The following is a 22,630-nucleotide window of genomic DNA, read 5'->3' as shown; positions in this document are numbered from 1 at the left end:
CTCGTTTTCACACAGAGTGGAAATAAATGCTCATTATTGATTTTTTGTTGTTTTTGTAGTACTGGGGATGGAACTCAGGGGCATTCTACCTCCAAGCCACCCCCAGCCCTATTTTTTTTATTCTTTATTTTGAAACAGGGTCTCACTAAACGGGCCTTAAGTAGCTGAGGCTATCCGCAAACCCGCGATCCTCCTGTCTCAGCCTCCCAAGTCCTGGGATGACAAGTGTACGCCGCCATGACCTGCTAGCGGAAGGAATTTTAAAAGAAAAATAGAGGGTGTGTGCCCCCACTACAGCCCCGCTCTTCTCCTCTCCAAAGTCTCCTAATGATGCCAGTGCTGAAGCGCCAGGTGTCCTCTTGGGCGGCAGGGCGTTTCCTAAGCTGGGCTGGTTCCCTGGTTTCCACTACAAAGCCGGCTCTCCCCACCCCACCCCGGGGTGCCCCGAGACGCAGTGGCCTCGGATGGTGGCTGCAGCGTCTCAGACACAGGATGTGCTTCCAAGACTGGCGCCTTCTGCAGAGTGGGCGCACTGCCGCCGTCTCCAGGGAAGCAGCGTGTCCAGCCCTGCCATTCAGCTCAGACTCTGGCCAGTAGCCAGTGACCAGGAGCCCAGCACCGGCCTGCGGCCAGCCAGGAAGCCAGGGAAGTCCGGAGCAACACAGCAGGCTCAGAAGTCCATGTATTCTTCCAGCAACTCACATTTCTTTGTCAAAAGACACCATGTTTCTCTAAATCAAATTAATTATGGCAGCCAAAGTGCACAACAACCCCCCTCTCCTTCCTTCCACAGATGCAGAGAACTTCTAGCTGTTTCCATCAAAATGGGTGTCATCCCAGGACTTGGGAGGCTAAGACAGGAGGATTACAGGTTGGAGGCAAGCCTCAGCAACTTAGTAAGACCCTGTTTTAAAATTTAAAAATTAAAAGTGCTAGGGGTAGTCAGGTGGGGTGGCCACACTTGTCATCCCCGCACTTGGGAGGCTGAGACAGGAGGATCACACAAGTTCAAAGCCAGCCTCAGCTACTGAGTGAGGCTCTCAGCAACTTAGTGAGACCCTGTTTCCAAATAAAATATAAAATAGGGCTGGGAGTATAGCCCAGAGGTAGAAAGCCTCTGGGTTCCACCCCCAGAACCACCTAAAAAAAAAAAAAAAAAGTGCTAGGAGTATAGCTCAGAGATACAATTCCCCTGGGCTCGATCCCAAATATCACCACCACCCCCAAAAAACAGGTGGCCCAGGAATGGCCAGGAGAAGAGGGCAGAGCTCTGCTCTTAGAGTGACTCACGGTGAGTGCACTCTTTATAACACAGAGGACCCCGGCCACCCGTCAGCTGAGGACTCTGTGTCGGCACTTAGAACACCCTAATGCATCAGGAAACCCGCGCCGGGGACGCGGGGAGCAGCCTGCGCAGGACAGACGTCTGGGTCTGCATGTGGTTTGTCCCTTTGGAAGCCCCTATTGGAGTTCAATCCCCTTTGTGGTGTAGTAAGAGGAGGGACCTTTAGTCCGACTGTGGTATTGGAAGGTGGCCCTTGGGTGGCAGTAGATAAGGTCCTCAAGGTGAAGTCTTGTGACTGGATGCTGGTGGCTGTAGAAGGAGGAGAGACCAGGAGACATATTTACTCTCAGGCTCCCCAGCTCTCACCATGTGACGTCCTGCAGCACCTCGGGACTCTGCCGGCCAGGAGGCCATCCCCGCCGCGCCCCTCGACCTCGGGCCTCCAGAACCATGAGCTGGAACAAACCTCTTTCCTTCATAACTCACCCGGTCCGTGAAAGGTGCTGTTGGCAACAGAAAAGAGACAGATACAGACCCCAGCCGAGTGCAGTGGCGCACACCTGTAACCCCACTACTTGGGAGGCTGAGACAGGAGGAAGGCCAGACTCAGCAACTTTACAAGACCCTGTTTTAAAATTTAAAAGATATGTGTTTAAAGCCAGGGGTGTAGCTCAGAAGTAGAATGCCCCTGAGTTCAATCCCAGTACCCAGTATGTCCCTCATCCCCAAACAGATGCAGAACCGGGCTCGACAACGGTATCTGTCTGGCTTTGGCCTAAACAACCTCTCTACATCTCCCCCTTCATCTCCTAGGACACGGAAGCGCTAATACCTACAGTAAACACCGTGTAGCGAGGATCAAATACACAAACACACAAGTCGCTGAGGCTGACTTTGAACCTGTGATCCTTCTGCGTCCGCCTCCCAAACCCTGGGATTACAACTGTGCACCACCGCGCCTGGCTCATTGTGGGTTTTCCTAATGGCAAACATTGGGAGAATGAGGCTTTCAGGCACAGGGAGACTGGGAGGTAAGCACCGAGCACTCATAGGAACTGTCGATGCCTCTCGCGTTACCCCATAAAAGAGCACCGTAGGGGGCTGGGGTGCAGCCCAGCCACATGGCACTCGCCCAGCTTGCGTAGACTCGGCCCTGGAGAGGCACGGTGGTACACACTTGCAACCCCAGTACTGCAAAAATAAAAGAAGGGGAGAAGAGGAGGAGGAGAAGGGGAAGGGAGGAGGAGGAAGGGGGAAAGGAAGAGGAGGAGAAGGAGGAGGAAGAGGAGAAGGAGGGAGGACAGAGAGCCAAGACTGTAGCAGACTGGCCTGAGGAAACACTGACCCTGGCCACGCACCCAGTGACCCTCGTCAGGCAGCCGCGTCCCACTTCCAACATGGCTGCCCTATGTGACACATGAGGTTTAGAGGACATATTAAACCCACGCCATAAACAGCTCCTGGCACCTGCTTCCCATTCAGAGAGAGCTGGCAGAGCAATCAGCCAGCATAAGCAGGTGCTAGCAGCCACCCCAGAACTGGGACACGTGCTGCTCCGAGGCCCAGGTGGACAGCAGCCCAGACGACTGGGGCCTGCCCGCTGCCTGCTCCTCACATTAGGCAGGACGGTGGCACTCCTATACAGGGAGCCCCCATGTGGACCAGAACTTGGCTATGACGGAAAATCTCCATTGCCCTCCCTGTCCTCCCCAGATGAAGCATTGGCCTGCAGCAGAGGAGCACACCTGTAATCCCAATACTTGGGAGGCTGAGACAGGAAGTCTGCAGGTTCAAGGCCAGCCTCAGCAATGTCTGAGACCCTCTGCAAATAACTCAAAATAAAAAACAAAAAGGAGCTGGGAGTGTAGCTCAGAGATAAAAAGAATGCTTCCAGGTTCAATCCCCAATACCAAAAACAAAACAAAAAACAAGGGAGGCATTGGAGAGGAAGCCTTCAAGCTTGACTAGAGGCTGGGGGTGGACAGCCACATCTCACGGAGCTCTCTTTCCAGAAGGGAGCTGCCATTCCTTGCCTGCCCAAGTAGTACGACCCATTCCCAGCCTGGAGGGAGACAGAGGTGGGAAAAGTCCTGGGAGGGCCCTGGATTCCTGAGCACTTGGGCCCTGAGTTCAGGCCCGGATCCATTTTTCACAGACGCACCTCATTGTTCCCCATGGAACAATGGAGCCAGGTTCCATCCCTCTGACTCCCCCAGGAGGGGGCGACGTGCCCAGATCGTAACTGCGCGGGGTGAGCACATCATTTTTCCTATAAAACAACTCCAAGTACCTGAGTTATGCATGTTATCAGAGACCATGCGCTGGGTGGTTTTAAAATATTACCCTCCAAATACGTATAGGATACGCCAAGAAACCCGCAGCCGCAGTACGTTACCTCCTGCCAAGGGCCGGGGCGTGGCTCTTGTCACTGTGAGAGTCATCCACATAAAACCCCAAACGCCTCACACTTTATCTTGATATTTTGCAAAATTTACTGCTTTTTATAGCCTTGAAAGGCAAGAGAAAATATATCTTAAGTGTGTGTCTTTTATGACCGCCCCAAGCGACCATGTGAAACGGCTCAGATTCCGCACGGCGTCTTGCCCTGGACTGCTCAAGGCTCGTGATACTTTGGGAGTTTACTGAGGAACTCCGATTTCAGGACTAGAACCAAAGAAGCGGCTTAAGCACTTTTGCAGCCGATTGGAAAAAGAATTTGAAATTCGCTGGAGGAGATCGTGCACTGTGGACGACAGAAACCCAGGGAAGGGGCGGGGGGCCCCAGACTGACGTCAGCCCAGATGGGAAGACGTTTTCTCGGCCAAAGCGAGGCCTACACACGCGCCCTGGTGTGCCCCCGCTCCACGAGGGGAGGTTTACGAAGCGGGCCTCAACAGTTCTCTCGTTTGCCGGAGAAATTGTTGGGACTGATCAATGGAAAGGGAAGTCTGGGTTTCTGTGAAAACGTCTTTTAATGTCATTTACCAGAAGAGTCCTCACTGCGTGAAAGTCAGCTCCCGCTCATTACAAAACCAGGGGAGGGTTTTGAAATGCCATCGCCTCCTGAGAAAGAACTACCGTTCACAGGCCCCCAGCGCAGTGTCCCTGTCATAATCCATGCCAAGGTCTGTTAAAACCTCAGCTAGCCGGGCGTGGTGGGCACGCTTGTAATCCCCGCATTTGAGAGGCTGAGACAGGAGGATCGCGGTTTGCGGACAGCCTCAGCTACTTGGTGAGGCCTTTTGCAACTTAGTGAGACTTTTTCTCAAAATAAAGAACAAAAAATAGGGCCGGGGGCATAGCTTGGAGGCGGAATGCTCCTGGATCCATCGCCATACCAAAACAAAACAACAAAAACAAATAAAAAATAATGCGGCGGGCTTGGCAGGGTCTCCTTTCTCCAGGCCTGGGTTTGCAGCCAGCTCTTGGGCCTCAATTCTTTTGTGCATTTTTCCTGCCCTTTGGCCCTGTGGGCACTACCACCCAATCAACCTTCCTTAAAGCGACCCTGCAGCCTCGCCTCTAGGGGATGAATGCCTTCAAATACCTCCAAGTTTCTCACCACCCAGGCCCAGCAAACCAAGTCGAAACCTGTCTTTTGCCCTCAAAGCAGACATCATCTCTGTCTCCAGCCCTACATCCCAAGGCCCCCAGCCCGAGACGCCTGCTCCACGCAGCCCAGCAAGCCCAAACAGCAGCTCCGGCCTTTGCTTATAAAATCCCCACAGCCAGAATGCCCCAGGCCTTTCTAGCATCTCCTACCTGTCAAGACTTAGAAGGCCCCCTGCCCTCCGGGGAGGCATGCGCCCCTGTGGGCCTCCCGGGGTGCAGAGCTGGGCCCGGCTCCTCCCTCTCCATCCTCCAAGAGCCGGGATGAGCGCTCATCCTCACACTCTACTGAATCGACCTTCAGCATTACAGCGCTGTGCTCACGCCTACCCGTCATGAAGAGCGGGCGGGCGGTCTGCGTCCCAGAGAAAACAAGCGTCACACCAAGGCCCCGACAGAGAAGGGAAGAAAACCATCGCAAAAAGACTGCTGCTTAAGACCAGTGCCACCGGCCTCGGTACCACGGGCTCGCATCCACAGAGCCAAAGGCCCGTCTATACTGACCACGTGGAGGTTATCCTTGACCTTCTCCTCAAATCAATGCGGTGTATGTACATAGCATGCATGTTTCAATAGGTAATAGGTAAACTAGAGGTGATTAAAAGTATCCAACGGAAGCCAGGCATGGTGACACAGGCCTGTAATCCCAATACTTGGGAGGCTTAGACAGGAGGATTGCAGGACTGAAACCAGCTTCAACTTAGTGGGATCCTTAGCAACCTAGAAAAACCCGGTTTCAAAATTAAAAAAAAAAAAAAATTCTAAAAGAACTAAAAACACTGGGCGTGGTGGCGCACACTTGTAATCCCAGCATTCGGGAGGCTGAGACAGGAGGATCACAGTTCGAGGCCAGCCTCAGCTACTTAATGAGGCCCTTTGCAACTCAGTGAGACCCTGTTTCAAAATAAAGAATAAAAATTTAGGGCTGGGGGTGTTGCTCGGAGGTAGAATGACCCTGGGTTCCAACCCCAATACTGCAAAAGGTGTGGGGGGGGCTAAGAATAAATTCTTTTTATTTAATAAAATTAAATAAAAATAAATTTAATTATTTAATACTCAAGCCAGGAGGCTTGTAGGCTGTAGTACCAGCAGCCTCAAGTGTCAGGGGTGAGGACACTCCCGGCAGAAGGATCTGTGGAATGCCAGGTCTCGGCTGTGAAACGCCAGGTCTCGGGCGTGTGTCCGAGGGGAGCTTCAACTGGCCTGTGGGCACAGGTGACTTCTTGCCACTGAGCTGGTATACGTAGGAAGTGAAAGTGTAAAATACAGTGGTTTCAGAAGTAGGGTGTTTGTGCACTTGGAAAGTTTTGAAAAGTTGATGGGCTAGCAGACCGTTTTTAAATGTTAAAAAATAAAGTAACGTAACTAAATTTCTTAACTTCCGATTATTTCAAAGAAACCCCAAGAGTGTGGAAAGTCGAGTTTATTTTACTAATGTATTCTGGAATTTTTGCCACATTGAGGACCCAATTTAAAAAAAAAAAAGTATCATAGGCACTATATTAAAAGAGGAAAAAAACGGTCTTTATCCTCCTTTTTCTTGTCGTTCTCCTGACAGACGTGACAGGATTCCTTGAGGTGTGGCTTCTACACTCTCTCCTTCAAGTTTTCTCCTAGGTCACATAAGGCATCCACCCTCATCCCTGCTCCAGTCAAAGGTGACTTAGTGACCAGCGAGGCTTAAAAATAGAATGTGTCCAGAGCCCTGCCTAGGGCAGCCAGCTAGAAGACGAGCCCTGGGGCTGCGGCTGAGTGTGGCGTGTGTGTGTGTGTGTGTGTGTGTGTGTGTGTGTGTGTGTGTGTGTGGTGTGTGTGTGTGTGGTGTGTGTGGTGTGTGTGTGGTGTGTGTGGTGTGTGTGTGGTGTGTGTGGTGTGTGTGCGCATGTGTGTGTGTGGTGTGTGTGTGGTGTGTGTGTGGTGTGTGTGTGTGGTGTGTGTGTGGTGTGTGTGGTGTGTGGTGTGTGTGTGGTGTGTGTGTGTGGTGTGTGTGTGGTGTGTGTGGTGTGTGGTGTGTGTGTGGTGTGTGTGGTGTGTGGTGTGTGTGTGGTGTGTGTGGTGTGTGGTGTGTGTGTGGTGTGTGTGGTGTGTGTGCGCGTGGTGTGTGTGTGGTGTGTGTGGGGTGTGTGTGTGTGGTGTGTGTGGTGTGTGTGTGTGTGGTGTGTGTGTGTGTGGTGTGTGGTGTGTGTGTGTGTGGTGTGTGGTGTGTGTGTGGTGTGTGTGTGTGGTGTGTGTGTGGTGTGTGTGTGTGGTGTGTGTGTGTGTGGTGTGTGGTGTGTGTGTGTGGTGTGTGGTGTGTGTGGTGTGTGTGGTGTGTGTGTGTGTGGTGTGTGTGGTGTGTGTGGTGTGTGTGGTGTGTGCGTGTGTGTGCGTGTGTGTGTGTGGTGTGTGCGTGTGTGTGGTGTGTATGTGTGTGGTGTGTGTGGTGTGTGTGGTGTGTGTGTGTGTGTGGTGTGTGTGGTGTGTATGTGTGTGGTGTGTGTGGTGTGTGTGTGTGTGTGTGGTGTGTATGTGTGTGGTGTGTGTGGTGTGTGGTGTGTGTGTGTGTGTGTGTGTGGTGTGTATGTGTGTGGTGTGTGTGGTGTGTGTGGTGTGGTGTGTGTGTGTGTGTGTGTGTGTGTGGTGTGTGTGGTGTGTATGTGTGTGGTGTGTGTGGTGTGTGCGTGTGTGTGGTGTGTGTGTGTGTGTGTGGTGTGTGGTGTGTGGTGTGCGTGTGTGTGTGTGTGTCCCAGCCCTGCCCCGCTGCAGCACTGGCTCTGGTCTTCTCTTTGATCTTTTGTATACTCTCTCTCTGTCTCTGTCTCTGTCTCTGTCTCTCTCTACACCTCTCTGTCTCTCTTTCTCTGTCTCTATGTGTCTCTCTGTGTATCTCTCTCTGTCTCTCTCTGTCTCTTTCTCTCTTTCTCTGTGTCTCTCATTTCTCTTTCTTCCTCTTTCTCTCTCTCTCCCCATCATCATGCCCTAAGGACCTGCAGCCCGGGTTCCTGCTTGACAGCTGATGTAAAATGGGATAGATAGATAGATAGATAGATAGATAGATAGATAGATAGATAGATAGATGATTGATAGGTAGATAGATGATTGATAGGTAGATAGATAGATGATTGATAGGTAGATAGATAGATGATTGATAGGTAGATAGATGATTGATAGGTAGATAGCTAGACAGACAGACAGACAGACAGACAGACGATGCTGAAATCTCCATCAGCAGATGAGCCCTTTCTCCAAGTTTGGCGTCAGGTGCTTGGCCGCCATTGCCTGGGACACAGAGCAGAGGTGGACGTCTCTCTGTCACTGCTGAGTGCAGAGCGGACGCCGTGGGCTGCCAGGGTCCAGGAAGAACACGGGGCCTCAAAAGCCAGGCTTTGGCCTTGGCTGCGCAGAGGCCTCCGAGCAGGACAGAGGGGTGTGCAGAGGGCTGTACGGACCCCGCTTCGTGCACTTGCAGACCCCAAGCAAATCCGAGGAGAGACAAAACCCTCTAGTTCCCTGGAGACGTGGTCAGAGAAAATACCTGCACGACGAGGCCGGCCAGTTTCACATGGCCTCCTGCAAGGATGGGCGCCGGCCCCAGGGCTCCCAGGAGCATCGAGCGGGCAGCTGTGCGCTGGTCTCTGTGCTTCTGCGGAGCTGGGTGGCTCAGGACCCAGACACAACAGCAGCCAGCAGCAGGGCCTGACAGCCAAACACGGGCCCCGTGTGAGAGGCCGCAGCCCAGGCCAGCGGTCAGCACTGTCCCCAGCGTCTGGCAGAGCCTTGGGGAAGGCGGGGACTCTGCTGACGGAGGAGCACTCTCCTCTGCCACGCGGGGGGAGCTGAGAAATTAGATCCTGTCCAAGACAAGCCCGGGCGCACGTCGTGCGTGCCTGGCTTCTGGTCTGGGGTTCTTGCCTGCCCTTAAGACTGGAGCCTTGTGGAATTGTGGGGCTCCCCTCCACCATCCAGGCAAGGGGAAGGCTGGGGTTCTGGGATACTCAGTGGGGCCTTAGCCAAAGAGCTAAGACAAAGATAAGAAAGACGGTGAGTGAAGGCGACGGGGCACGAGGCCCATGCCCTGCCAGATTCCTGCAGGGTGGGCCGGGTCCCCCACGTGACTGTTACTTCCTCTCCATCTCAACAGCTCTGCTGTTTGCAATGAAAGCGAGCTCCGTACGGCCGCGGCTTTGGCCCCGGGTGTCTTAGGGCTTGAGCAGGTGGTGACCATGTTGGGACGATTGTACACTTTCCTGCGTGTGCATGTTGGAGGGGCACTGGGGACTGAAGCTAGGGGTGTTCTACCACGAGCCACACGCAGCCCTTGTTACTTTGTTTTTTTGTTTGTTTTGTTTTGTTTTGCAGTACTAGGGATGGAGCCCAGGGGCATGGTACCTCCGAGCGACACCCCCAGCCCTATTTTTAGTCCTTTTATTTTTAAAACAGGGTCTCACTGAATTGCAAAGGGCCTCGCTAAGGCTAAGTAGCTGAGGCTGTCCGCAAACCGTGATCCTCCTGGCTCAGCCTCCCAAATGCTGGGATCACAAACCTGCGCCACCACGCCTGGATTTACTCTTTATTTTGAAACGGGGTCTCACTAGTTGCTGAGGCTGGCCTCAACCCGCCGTACTCCCATCTCAGCCTCCTCAGCACTGGGATCGCAAGCCTGTGTCACTGCACCTGGCTGATACTGGACGTTTTAAATAGAATGACTCACAAGAGTGCGGGATGCTTGGGTTCCACTGAAGGCCCCCCCCGTGCCTCGAGACGGCCCTGCCCACCTGGGAGTCCAGGTCTGGCCTCTTGGCAACAGGTGCATGGGGAGCCGAGCACCCAGTAAGGGCTGTCCTCGTAACCATCCTGAGGCCACGAGAGACAATGCCAGCCTTGGGGCCTGCCGCTCCCTCCAGCCCCAACGCCCCCACCCACCCACCCGCATCAGTACATTCTGGCTGACCCTGGGGAAAGGCCAAGAAGCCACCCAGGCCCAGCCCACGCCCCTGAGCCTCTGAGCCAGCCCGCATCTCTGTCTCTTTCAACCCTCCACTAATCTGGGCTTTCCATTATTTGCAACCTAGCTAATCCCTAGCTGTTTGGTAGGGGGGAAAAAAAGTCTATTCTATCTTCTCATTCTTACAAAGGAAAGCCTAATCCTATAAACATGTGCACGGCCTAGTGAGCAGAGTGAGAAATACTGTGTTTACTGATGTCAGCAAATTACTTTGGTTGCCACACTTGGTGGGGACCTACAGTTGACCTCCAAGCACATTCAGACCACCGAAGAAGCAGAAGGCAAATGACCAGGTAAGGAGAGAGGACGCCCCGGGCCACATGAGCCACTGGGCGAGGCCCCGACTGTCCCAGGCCAGGCCCGTGGGCAGGAGGGGGAGGTGGCAGGGAAGAGAAGCCACTTAAAAAGAAGCCAACCCTGCTGCTCCCACCACACCTCGAGATTCACCCAGGCATTAAAAAGCACACAAGCCCGGCACAATGGCCCACGCCGTATCCCAGTACTCGGGAGGTTGAGACAGGAGGATCACAGTTTCAAGGCCAGCCTTAGTAACTTAGGGAGGCCCTCAGCAGCTTAGCAAAACTGTGCTTCAAACACTAAAAAATAAAATAGGGCTGGGGTGTAGCTCAGAGGTAAGACACCTCTGGGTCCAATCCCCAGTACCAGACATACACAATAAGAAAACAAACAAAAAACAATAGAGAAGCAAGTATGGTTGGGCCTCAGCATCCACCGCGGGCAGTTCCAGGACCTCCCTGAGGACACGGAGTGGAAGGGTGCCCCTCCCTTCTGCACGATAGTGAAGGAGCTATGTAGAACCTGTACACAACCACCCACAGCATCTTCTCCATCATCTAGAGGGCTGATAGTGCCCAATGGAATGTAGGTGCTGTGTATAAAGGAGCCATACTGCATTGGTTAGAGAGAAATAAGAAAAAGAGATCTGTGCGTATTCAGTATAGATGCAATTTCGGGGGTGGGGGGTGATACTGGAGATTGAAGCCCAGGGCATTCTGGCTCTGAGGGTGTAGCTCGCTGGGTAGGCAAGCCCTGGGCTCAATCCCCACAACTGGAAAAAAAAGAAAGAAAACAGAAGAGATGATGTCGAGAATGCCCTTTTTCAAGTACAAAATTGTTTTCCAGTCTTCCCATCCCTCAACTCACACATATAACCACAGTGGGTATTTTGAGGGTATAAACCAAAGACCAAAACAACACACCCCTGTCCTTAACTCGAAAGGAACTGCAGCTATACAAAGAAAAGACCCCCGGGGTCTGTGTACTCGGTCCACGACCTCAGGTCTTTTGTGCGCTGTCTCTCCTGTGTCCAGCCATGTCCTCAGCGCCCACGTCCACTCTCTCCTTCAGCAGTCGCTCTCCTCCGTGGCTCCAGCTCCTGCTGGCTGCTCCACACCAGCACCCCCACCGTCGGGCTCACACATTCCACTTGACACCCTGTGACACCTTGCCAACCTCTTCCTGTTCCCAGGATCCTCTGGTGCCAGTAAGCATCTCCCTCCAGAGCACTTCCCATGATCCTCTGGTTCCAGTAAGCATCTCCGTCCAGAGCACTTCCGGGTCTTGTTTCTTATCCTACCCCATGGAATCCTCTCTTGGCATCATCTCTCGCCTACTAAGAGTCAATACATAAGTCAGGGACCGTTTCTTTTCTGTCTTCTAGCACTTTCCACCTTCCCACACCTACTAAAATCATCATGTTTACAGAATTTTTTTCTTTTGCCCCTCCAAACACCCGAGTCTGCCAGGTATGTGTCTGCATAAACTAGATGGCCGTGTTCCTTTAAGAGTTGACTTCCTGATATAAAGCAGTTGGTGTAGAAATAGAGGCTCTTACGCAACACGTTCAGATGCTAATCTCACGCAGGCCGGCAGCACACTCCTCAATAGGATTTCTAAGAAGAAAGTCTGCTGGTGGGGTTCCGATGGGCAGGCTTGCTCAGAGGAGCTGGTCGTTAGAATCAGGGCACTCTGTGCGTCACGTATGTAGAGATCACAGCCCCTCCGGGGATGTCTGTGTGTCACTGGATCTGGATCGTGTTTACAAAATTAATAATGCACCAGGCTGGAATCTGTCACAAGTTAGTTAAGAAGAGCAAGTTGCCTGTGATGACAAATGTGTTATCCCCCCACCCTGGGACAAGGAACCCCACCCTATTCCTCCCACAAAGAACAAATAAAGAAGCCATCCTGGGTCATAGGTAAAGGAGACACAGATAAGCTGATCTCAGAGTGGAGAGGGCAGATCCATGGGGATCTTCAGGCCGCATGTCTCAAACAATACGGAGTTTCCTGGGTCAGCATTCTGCCTCCTCCTGCATCTCAGAGTTAGAGCTGAAGAAGCCAGCGAGCTGGAAACACCAAACAAAACCAGCCCAACAAAAGCCTGCGCGCCACAGCCACAGGCCAGGGAAGAACCCAGAAGAGGGAGGACTTGCAGCAGCAGCCACCCACTCCAGCCCAGCGCCAAAGAGAGACTGCGGCCCTGCCAGGCTGTGTGGGGACTTCCAGGCAGTGGGAAGGGTCCAGCGCCCATCAGGTGGTGTCAGAGAAGGCCGAGAGGGGAGCCGGGACTGCTGTCTTCACCAAGCAATATGGCGGCCCTTCTCCCTGACATGGTGCCAGGGAGACCACTGGGACACCTGGACTTCTGCCCCATGCACAGTCACGTGGCCTACCTCTCTCTGCTAGATAGTCCCCAAGGACCACAGCCCCGCAGCCATGAGGCCAATGCCCACTGCCCCTGGCCAGCGGTGTCAGGAGAGGCCACAGGGGGTGGAGGCATGAGTCACGGAGGAGGTGTCCACAGATACCAGCACCACAGGACAGAGACGTTAGAGTCACCTGACAGTCTAAAGCAACAGTCAGAAAAAGGCTTCAGTGAGCAAACACGTTAGAAGCCAAGGAAAAGACTGAAGCTCTCAGCAATGAGATTAAAAGTCCAGGGAAGGGCTGTGGTGTAACTCATTAGTAGAGAACTTGGCCAGCGTGTGCAAGGCCCTGCGGCCAATTCCCTGCAAAACCACACCACCAAAAATATCCCCTGCCAATACATATATTCCTGAGAATATATATGTATCGTATAGATATTTATAGACTCTATTTGTATAGATACCTGGGATTAAACCCAGAGGCATTCTACCTCCGAGTTATATATGCACGCCATCTTTATAATAAAGTAGACAGCCAAACAGTGATGCTGAGGAGATAGAAAGGAAATAGGCAGATAGGGAAAAGGCCTCGGTAGTAGAAAAAAAGTTAATTTCCTGAGTTTCCTGAGGGACGACAAATGCCTGAAACGCCAAAGGCTCAGAGATAAGAAGGCCAGAGCTTCACAAAGCCATCTGTTTACTAATCAACAAACCCAGGAGCCAGCACAGAGCAAGTGGACACTCCTACTGAATGAAAGGAGACCCTTCAAAGGACTTGCAAATACCCTATGCAAATTCTCTTTGGAATCCCAAAAGTCACCCTAACCAAAAGCGGACTTGCAAGCGGTCAGGCCTTGCCTGACCGGATGACAAATTGGGGACTTTCCCTCTCAGGACCCCCTCCCCTTTTGGGGAGCTGTTCTCTCTCTCGCAGGTCGTGTTGGCCCTGAGAGAAGGCAGAGTGCATCTGAGGGCACGTGGCTCGGGCAACTCTCGAGTAGTGACCTGAAGGCCTCTGCTGGACATCATGGCTGACCAGGCCCCTAGGGGTGACCTGTACCTCTTTTCTGGCAGATCGCGTGGACTCTGGGAGAAAGTAGTTTGCAACTGATGGGCACTTGGCTCGGGCGACACTCGGGTAGTGACCCTGAAGGCAGCTACTGGACCCCGGAGTTCCGACAGCCCCTATGGGGTGTTTGGCCACTTTTCCCTATTCCCTTCTGGCAGATCGCGTGGACTCTGGAAGAAAGCAGCCTGCACCTGAAGGCAATTCGGCTTGGGCTACTCTCAAGTATTGTCCTGGAGGCAGCTGCTGGACCCAGAGTTCCAGCCCCTTTGGGGGTGTTCAGCCACTCTCCCCCCATTCCCTGCTGCTTCCAATAAACCTTTTACTCCCCTTCCTGAGGTCTGCGGGTGTCATTCTTCGCTCTCTGTAGACAAGAACTCGCCGGGTTTCCTCTCAAGAAACCCCTGTTTCAACACGAGTTAACGGGTGTCACTACAGCCGGCAGCTGTCACACCAGCTTTATAACTGAGGTTCTCTGAAGCCAGACACTCAGGGGTACAGGCAGGGTGGCTCAGGCCAAGTCTGAAAGCCTCAGAACCAGGGAAGCTAATGGTGTAACTCTGAGCTCAAGGCCAAAGGGATACAGCCAGAGGCGCCCCTGCCGAGGGAAGACCTTGAGTGCAAACGCCAGTGACCCTGGAGTTCTGATATCCAGGGCAGCCGAGGAAAAACTCCGTGCCAGCTCTAAGAGACCGATGCACCCTCCAGACTTGTTCTCTCCGAGCCCCCAGTTGATCTGATGGCGCCCCCCACGTTGACTGATATCACCCCCACCTCAGCCCCTCAAGCACCCCAAAGAATGCTTTGCCAGGCTTCCAGGTGTTCATTCTGCCAAGGTGATGCAATTATCTCGCGTGTTACCGGATCACACCAATCCTTAGAGCCATCAGGAAAGGGCAAGGGTGGTGAGGAGCTGAACAGCACCGACCCACACCCAGATCGTCTCTGCAGAACACCACAGCCAAGTGCGGAATGCACATTCTTTACCATCTCCTACAGCAAGCCGCCGAGACAGACGTAACCTGAGCCCGAAACGCACTTGAAAGCACTGCAATCATACACGCGCTCCGCGGCTACAACGGAGTCAAACTAGAACTCGGTAATGGCCGGGCGTGGTGGCGCACACTTGTAATCCCTGTATTTGGGAGGCTGAGACGGGAGGATTGCAGGTTCACGGACAGCCTCAGCTACTTCGTGAAGCCCTCTGTGACTTAGTGAGACCTTGTTTCAAAATAAAGAATAAAAAGTAGGACTGGGATACAGCTCGGAGGTAGAATGCCCCTGGATTCGATCCCCAGTACCACACATACAAAAAAAAAAAAAAGAACTCAATAATTAACCCCCTGAACTTGTGGAAACTAAACAACACACTTCTAGTTAATCTACAAATCAAAGAGGAAGCCTCAAGGGATTTTTAAAAATATATTTAAGCCAGCTGTGGGGGTGCATCCTTTAATCCTAGTACTTGAGTCTGCAACGGGAACATTGAAGGTTCAAGGACAGCCTTAGCAACACTGTGAGGCTCAGCAATCGAGTGAGATCCTGGCTCTAAACAAAAGTAACGAGGGGTGAGGGTGAGCTCAGAGGTAGAATGCCCCTGAGTTCAATTCCAGTACCAAAAAACTTATATGTGTCTAATTTCACTGAATGAGAATGGAAATACGACATATCAAAAGATCTGAGATCCAGGTAAAGCAGAACAAAGAGGGAGCTGAATCCCATCAAATGCAAACCTAAAGGAGGAGACCCTCACATCGATCTTGTGTTCCACCTAAGGACCCGGGGAGGGGATGGGCACGAGGTGCTCAAACCAAATAGACCAGAAATAAACGAAATTAAACAGCCGGGCGTGGTGGCGCACGCTTGTCATCCCAGCACTGGGGAGGCGGAGACCAGAGGATCGCAGCTGGCGGAAAGCCTCAGCTACTTAGTGAGGCCCTTCGCAACTCAGTGAGACCATTTTAAAAAATAAAAGGACTAAAAAATAGGGCTGGGGGTGTACCTTAAAGGTAGAATGCCCTTGGTTTCCATCCCCAGTACTGCAAAAATAAATAAATAAATAAATAAATAAATAAATAAATAAATGATAAAGTGAATGAAACAAACATCTGGCTCTTTAAAAGCTAATAAAACTGATAAACTTCTAGCAATTCTGACAAAGAGAAAGAAGCACAAGTTACCAATACCAGGAACGCAATAAGGAGCCACCACTACAGATCACACTGCCATCAAAGGCCAGTAAGATCAAAACCACCGCCGACTCCAGACAGAAACTTAGCGCCTTCTGCGACCTTGGCCAAGTCGACAGGACGGGTACACCACCGCACACACCCACAATGAAGCAGACGATTTGAATGGCCCTGCCACTCTGTAGGAAACCAAACTCACAGTCCGAAAGGAATACCCAGGCCCAGATGCTTTTATTAGAGAGAAAACTTACTCTAGGAAATTTTGATAAGGATTTTACATCAGCGCTTCAAGAAAATAAAGGGAACAAGGGAACACTTCCCAATCCACTGTGAAGCTCATATCACCTTGATTTCGAAACCAGACAAAGATAGAAGCCCTGGTTGTTAGTAAGGCCGAAATCGGGGTGCTCCCCAGGTCTCTGCAGGGCTCCCCCTTCCTCCTCCGGTGGCCAGGGAGGGCAGGGTTTTCTGACTTCGTTTCTCTCTCTTAATCTGCGCCCGCTGTCAGCCCAAGGCTGCAGGCCTCTCCCGCACCCAATCTGAGACAGAGAACGGAACCCAGCCACTGGCTGCCTGGCCTGGGCCTGAGGTCCCGCGCCATCTTCATGGCAGTTTCAGAATCCTTTTAGAACGGTCTGTTGGATGACTTCCAGGATGGCTAGTCATATTTAGAGAGGGGAGATCGCGTCAACTCCACCCTATTCTGGAGCCAGATAGGCTGGCATATTCTCGATGCCCACCCTGCGCTGGGCCTGGCACTCAGCTTCTTTGGCTGAGCCCCACAGCAGACCCTCTGCACCTCGGGGAGCTGACTGCCCCCTCCCAGGCCGCTAGCTTCTCGGTCGTACCCTGGAAGGAAGTACCGCAAATGTAAGTACTTCTTTTCTTCTTTTTATTTTTACTTACCTATTTAATTTTATTTGGGTGCTGGGGATTGAGCCCAGGGGCATTCTACCTCTGAGCTACCCTCCCAGATCTTTCTTTCTTTCTTTCTTTCTTTCTTTCTTTCTTTCTTTCTTTCTTTCTTTCTTTCTTTTTGTTTGTTTGAAATAGGGTCTCACTAAGTTGTAGAGGGCCTCACTAAGTTGCTGAGGCTGGCCTTGAAACTGAGATCCTCCTGTCTCAGCCTCCCAAGTATTGGGATGACAGATATGTACCCCCAAGCCCAGTAAAACTGAACATTTCTTTTACCTAACTTTTGAAAATTGCCTTTATCTCAATATTATGCGATGCAGTTTTCTTGATGTGTGGCATAGCTGCTAAATCAGTCGAAACCCAGTCTCCTGCCCCCCACTTTACTGTGTTTCTCCCTCCGATCCTTGCCCGTGGGGGGCTCTCTTCCTCCTGCTCGCTGTGCCCCCCCTTCGGCCTTGCTGCACTGCCGGCTGACCTCTGACCTCGGCTGCCCTGCTCTAGAAGGCTCCCCACTTCAGTTTTAACTTCTAATCTGCTGAGGGTGAAGGAAATCATATACCCAGGATCCTGGGGCCAGGTAAACCACAGCCCCGCTACAAGAAAACGCCGGGCTGAAGGACCGACGGCCTTGCTGGAATTCACATTAGCCTGCGCTGGCTGAGACCAGCTCCAAAAGGTGCAGCCTCCTTCCCCAGACCTCGATTTCCATTGTGAGGCCTAGTGCCAGGATCTTCCCTTATCAAGAAGCAAACGTGCAGGCATACCACTGGCCGGAATTAGACACGTGTGACTTGACCAGAAAAACTAACAGACGGTCGCTGGTCGCTGGGCGTGGTGGCGCACGCTTGTCATCCCAGCATTCAGGAGGCTGAGACCGGAGGATTGCGGTTTGCGGACAGCCTCATCTACTTAGTGAGGCCCTCTGCAACTTGTTAAGACCCTGTTTCAAAATAAAGAATAAAAAAATAAGGCTGGGGGTGTCACTCGGAGGTAGAATGCCCCAGGGCTCCATCCCCCGTACCACACACACACACAAAAGTATATGACCTGTTATTTGTGTGTGTGTGTGGTACTGGGGATGGAACCCTTCTACCTCCGGGCTACACTCCCAGACCTATTTTATATATTTTTTTAAATTTGGAAACAGGGTCTCTTAAGCCAGCGTGGCTGGCTTCGAACCTAATCCTCCTGTCTCCGCCTCCCAAGCACGGGGATTACAAGCGTGCGTCACCATACCCGGCATATTATTATTATTTTTGCAGTACTGGGGGTGGAACCCTGGGGCATTCTACCTCTGAGTGACACCCCCAGCCTTATTTTTTATTCTTTATTTTGAAACAGAGTCTCACTGAGTTGCGGAGGGCCTCACTAAGTAGCTGAGGCTGGCCACGAACCGCGATCCTCGGGTCTCAGCCTCCTGAATGCTGAGATTACGAGCGTGCGCCAGCCAGATGGTCATATACTTCTAAACTCACTTGGTGGGTGCCAACCAAAACCCATTAAAATAATCAGATACTCTGCTTTCTTCGCCGGGCGTGGTGGCGCACGCTTGTAATCCCCGCGCTTGGGAGGCAGAGACAGGAGGATCACGCAGGTTCAAAGCCAGCTGCGATGGCTTAAGAGACCCTGTTTCCAAATAAAAAAGTATAAAATAGGTCCGGAAGTGTAGCCCAGAGGTAGAAGGGCTTCCAGGAGCCCCAGTACCACCAAAAAAATAATAATAATAAAATAAAATAATCAGATACTCAGCTTTCTCGATTGGATACTTGGCAGAAGTAGTCTTCTGCAAGGCTACTGACTCTTCGTGGATGGCCTTGTGTCAGGGTACACCAGCCGCTCTCGCCCTCTCGCTGCTGTTTTGCTCTGATGCTAAGGGAAAGGGGGAAAGAGGGGTTTGTATGACCGAGCATTTCCCCATCAGCTCACCGAGGAACTCGCCCTGGATGGTCAGGTGGGGTGTCTCCGCGCCCAGGCTACCCTGCCTTGAATGACCTGGCCCAGGCCGCCCTCCCAGCTCAGCCTCAGCTCCGTTTCTCTTTCCCCAAGGCTCAATCAAGAGTAGTTTTTTACATGGTGGTGCACGCTTGTCATCCCAGCATTTGGGAGGCTGAGACAGGAGGATGGTGGTTTGTGGCCGGCCTCAGCTACTTAGTGAGGCCCTTTACTACTCAGTGAGACCCTGCTTCAAGATAAAGAATAAAAAATAGGGCTGGGGGTAGAATGCCCCTGGGTTCCATCCCTGGTACCACAAAACTAACTAACTAAAGAGTAGCTTTTTAATGAAATTGGCTCTCAGGGGCTGTTGCTCCTGTGGACTCTGTCTTTTCCTGGGAAATGTGGTCTGGCGACAGTGTAAGCACTGATTCTCAACCAGCAATTCTTGCATCTGTTGGTGCGTGCATGCGTGTGCATGTGCGTGTGTGTGTGTGTGTGTGTGTGTGTGTGTGTGTGTGCGTGTGTAACATGCACACAGAGTCCCTCCAGCAGTGTGAACCACCCACCAGGAAGCCCTCAGCAGAGCTGGGATGGTGCCAATGCTGCTCCCTCGGGCCTCTGGAGCGGTGAGCTAAATAAACCTCTTTTCTTTATAGGCTCGTGCAGCTTCAGGTGTTTTGTTATAATAACGGAAAACTGAAATACACTTATCAAATGGGTCTTGCTGAAACCCCCAATAATGGGAGCCACACCTTTCCTGCTAAGAACCTTCCAGAACCCAATGCCTTGCTGCCCAGAGTGAGGGTCTGGACTCCTCCCCCCAGTGTCTCATTTAACTCAGCCTTCTCTCCCTTTACAGCGCGTGGGGAATGCTCGCTCACCTGTTAAGACTCGGTTAAGACTCATCTCCATAAAACCTTTTTCAGCCAGGCCATCCGTCTCCCTGCTTCGGCAAGCAGAAGCCACACACCCCATTCTCTGTTTTGTAAGCACTATGATTCCCACCTGAAGGTCCTTCTCAATGACTGGGAACTGCCACAAGGATCTCCATAAGCCCAGCTTTCCCCCAGAGCACCCGCACAGAAGAGCACCCAGCTAATGTATCTCAGGTCCACGGGGCATCTGTCAGCTGACAAAGAACTTAAGCCCTTGCTGTGATAAAGGAGACTTTAAAAAAGGGCCTGAGAGCCCAGCGCTGTGGTCCACCCTCGTAATCCCCATGTTTGGGAGGCTGAGATAGGAGGATCATAGATCTGAGAACAGTCGGCAACTTAGCAAGTCCTTGTTTAAAAATAAAATAGAGCCGGGTGTGGTGGTGCACGCTTGGAATCCCAGCATTTGGGAGGCTGAGACAGGAGGATCACGGTTCCAGGACAGCCTCTGCTACTTAGTGAGGCCCTGTTTCAAAATAAAGAATTAAAAATAGGGCTGGGGGTGTAGCTTGGAGGTAGAATGCTCCTGGGTTCCATGCCTGGTACTGAAAAGCAAATAAATAAACAAAATATAGATGGAGATGTACCTCGGTAGAAGAGCACCCCTGGGGAAGAAGAAAGAAGAAGGAAGAGGAGGAGGAGAGGAAGGAGGGGGAGGAGGAGGAGCAGGAGGAGGAGGACCTCTTCTCACATCAAGTGTACAGTGGGGAGACCTGCCTGACTGCACAGAGCACCCTGATGGGCTGTCCGGCAGGCTTACCACGCAGATGCCGCTGCACACAGGGGTCTTGGGGCAGCGAAGGCCGGGGAGAAGGACCCAGAGCCACGGCGAGCTTCTCTCTCCTAGCGGCCCTCGCACAGGGGAGCTGGAGGCAGGGAGAGGACGGAGGAGAAGAGCAGCAGCCCTCGTGTGCGGCCCTGGCCTCCAGAGCCCAAGGCAGGAAGGATGAATGCAGAGGACTTCTGCGGGCTGGCTCCTTTGTCTACTCCCTCTTTCCTGGGTCTTTAGATTCTCATTAGCCTTTTAAAAGCTTCCAAGAAGCTTCTAGCAAGAGCACGCCTGCCTCCTGCCTTCCCATCCCACATCTCTAGAGACAACAATCAGGTATGCTTTGTGAAATAGCCCTGGCCTAGGCTCTTCGCTTCTGTGCTGGGGAGGGGTACTGGAGGTTGAACCCGCGGTGCTCTGCCTCCAAGTGACCTCACCAGCCCTATTTTATTTCTTATTTTGAGACATGGTCTCACTAAGTTGCCAAGCCTGGCCTCAAACCTGTCACCCTCCTATGTTGGCCACCCATATTCTGAGATTAGAGGCACAGATTACCTAGGCCAATAAACAGAAGCAGGTGGTCTTAGGACCAAAAGCTTAGGGGACTCCATGAGGTGATATCAAATGGATCCCAGACCACATCCACAGGTGCTCACCGCAGACTGCCAACCACTGGGCCAGGAAAAAGAAAGGCCGCCAGTGCCATGCTGGGAGGCACCTCCACAAAACACATAGATATTAAAGGAAACTATCATCAGGGGGAAAAAGCCCAAACTCAGAAGTGGAAGAATAAGCTCGCCTGGAAAAGAATGAAGAGGAAACGAGAGACTTTAAAACAGACATAATTAATTTGATACCAATCATAGGTATGCATTCTTTAACAAATAGAAATTTAAAAATTTTTAAGTACAAAATACAAGGGGGGAAAAAAGCACAATTTAAATCTCCCAGGCACAAGACAATCGGCTTTATCCAAAGAAGAAACAAACAAAGGAATGAAGGGAAGGGAGAAAAGATGGAAAACTCTTATACCCAACTCTTATACCCAACCAAAACTCTTATACCCAACCAAACTATCATTCAGGTGTGAGAAAACACAAAGGTATTTCCAGTTATGTCATAGTTATTGGATTCTTGTTTCCAGTTCTTCATTTTCTCACTCTCTAGTGGGACCTGAGCATACCTCCCGGCAAAATACAACACCCCCATTGGCTGAGTGCCCACTGGGCATGTGACTTGCTCTGGCCAATGATATACGAGCAAAACCCAGGGATGTGTTTGCATCCTCTGGCTCAGAAGCTTGATCCGGGGTGATTCGCTACACAGAGTGTGAACCAGAGAACTGCTGCTCCCAGAGGTGGACACATGGAGCAGATCCAGACCTGCCTGGAAGCTGGAGCCAAGCCCAGCCACGCCTGCTCAGGGCAGCCACATTTCAGCTGGCCGAAGACACACAAGCAAGGAGAATAAGTCACAGGGCCAAGGGTTACCAATGCACAATGCAGCAGTGTCTGATTAATGTAGACGCCCAGAAAGGCTAATATTCAGACATCTTCTCTGAAAATCTAAACAGGAGATATCCTTCAGAAAAAAAATGCAGTGCAGTCTGAGAGGCAGGGACTATTATTTAGTGGTGAGAAAAGAGTAAAATATGCGGTTATGTTTCAATAGGCATTGATTATAATTCTAGAGTTAACAGTGACATTAGTGATCATTCCAGATCATCTCAAATGGAGTGCGGCTTTGGCTCATGAAGTCAAAGTTAGGATTTTCACCTCGCTCTGATGGGACAGTAAGGGACAAGACACAGAGATGAAATCAAATCAACATTGATAAGGAAAAGCAAATATCGGTGTATAAAGTTTTAGCAATAATCACTTTAAAAAACGTAGAATTGAAATGTATTGTTTCCAAACCATTAGGAGAAAAAGCAAGGAAGAAGCAAACAGGAGGAAGGAAATACTGGTTTCCTTGTTTTTTAATTTAAGGAGAGAAACAAAGCCAGGTGTGTGGTGTAGACCTATAATCCCAGTACTGGGATGATGGAACAGAAGGATCATAGGTTTGAAGCCAACCTCAGCAACTTAGTGAGACCCTGTTTCAAAATTTAAAAATTAAAATGGCTGGAGGCTGGGCGTGGTGGAGCACGCTTGTAATCCCAGCATTCGGGAGGCTGAGACCGGAGGATCGAGGTTTACAGACAGCCTCAGCTACTTAGTGAGGCCCTCCGCAACTCACTGAGACCCGGTATTCAAAATAAAGACTAAAAAACAGGGC

The sequence above is a fragment of the Muscardinus avellanarius genome, assembly GCF_963383645.1.
Source record: "Muscardinus avellanarius genome assembly, chromosome: 15".
Taxonomy (NCBI): domain Eukaryota; kingdom Metazoa; phylum Chordata; class Mammalia; order Rodentia; family Gliridae; genus Muscardinus; species Muscardinus avellanarius.
The sequence above is the reverse complement of the archived record's forward strand: the minus strand, read 5'-3'. Positions refer to the sequence as shown.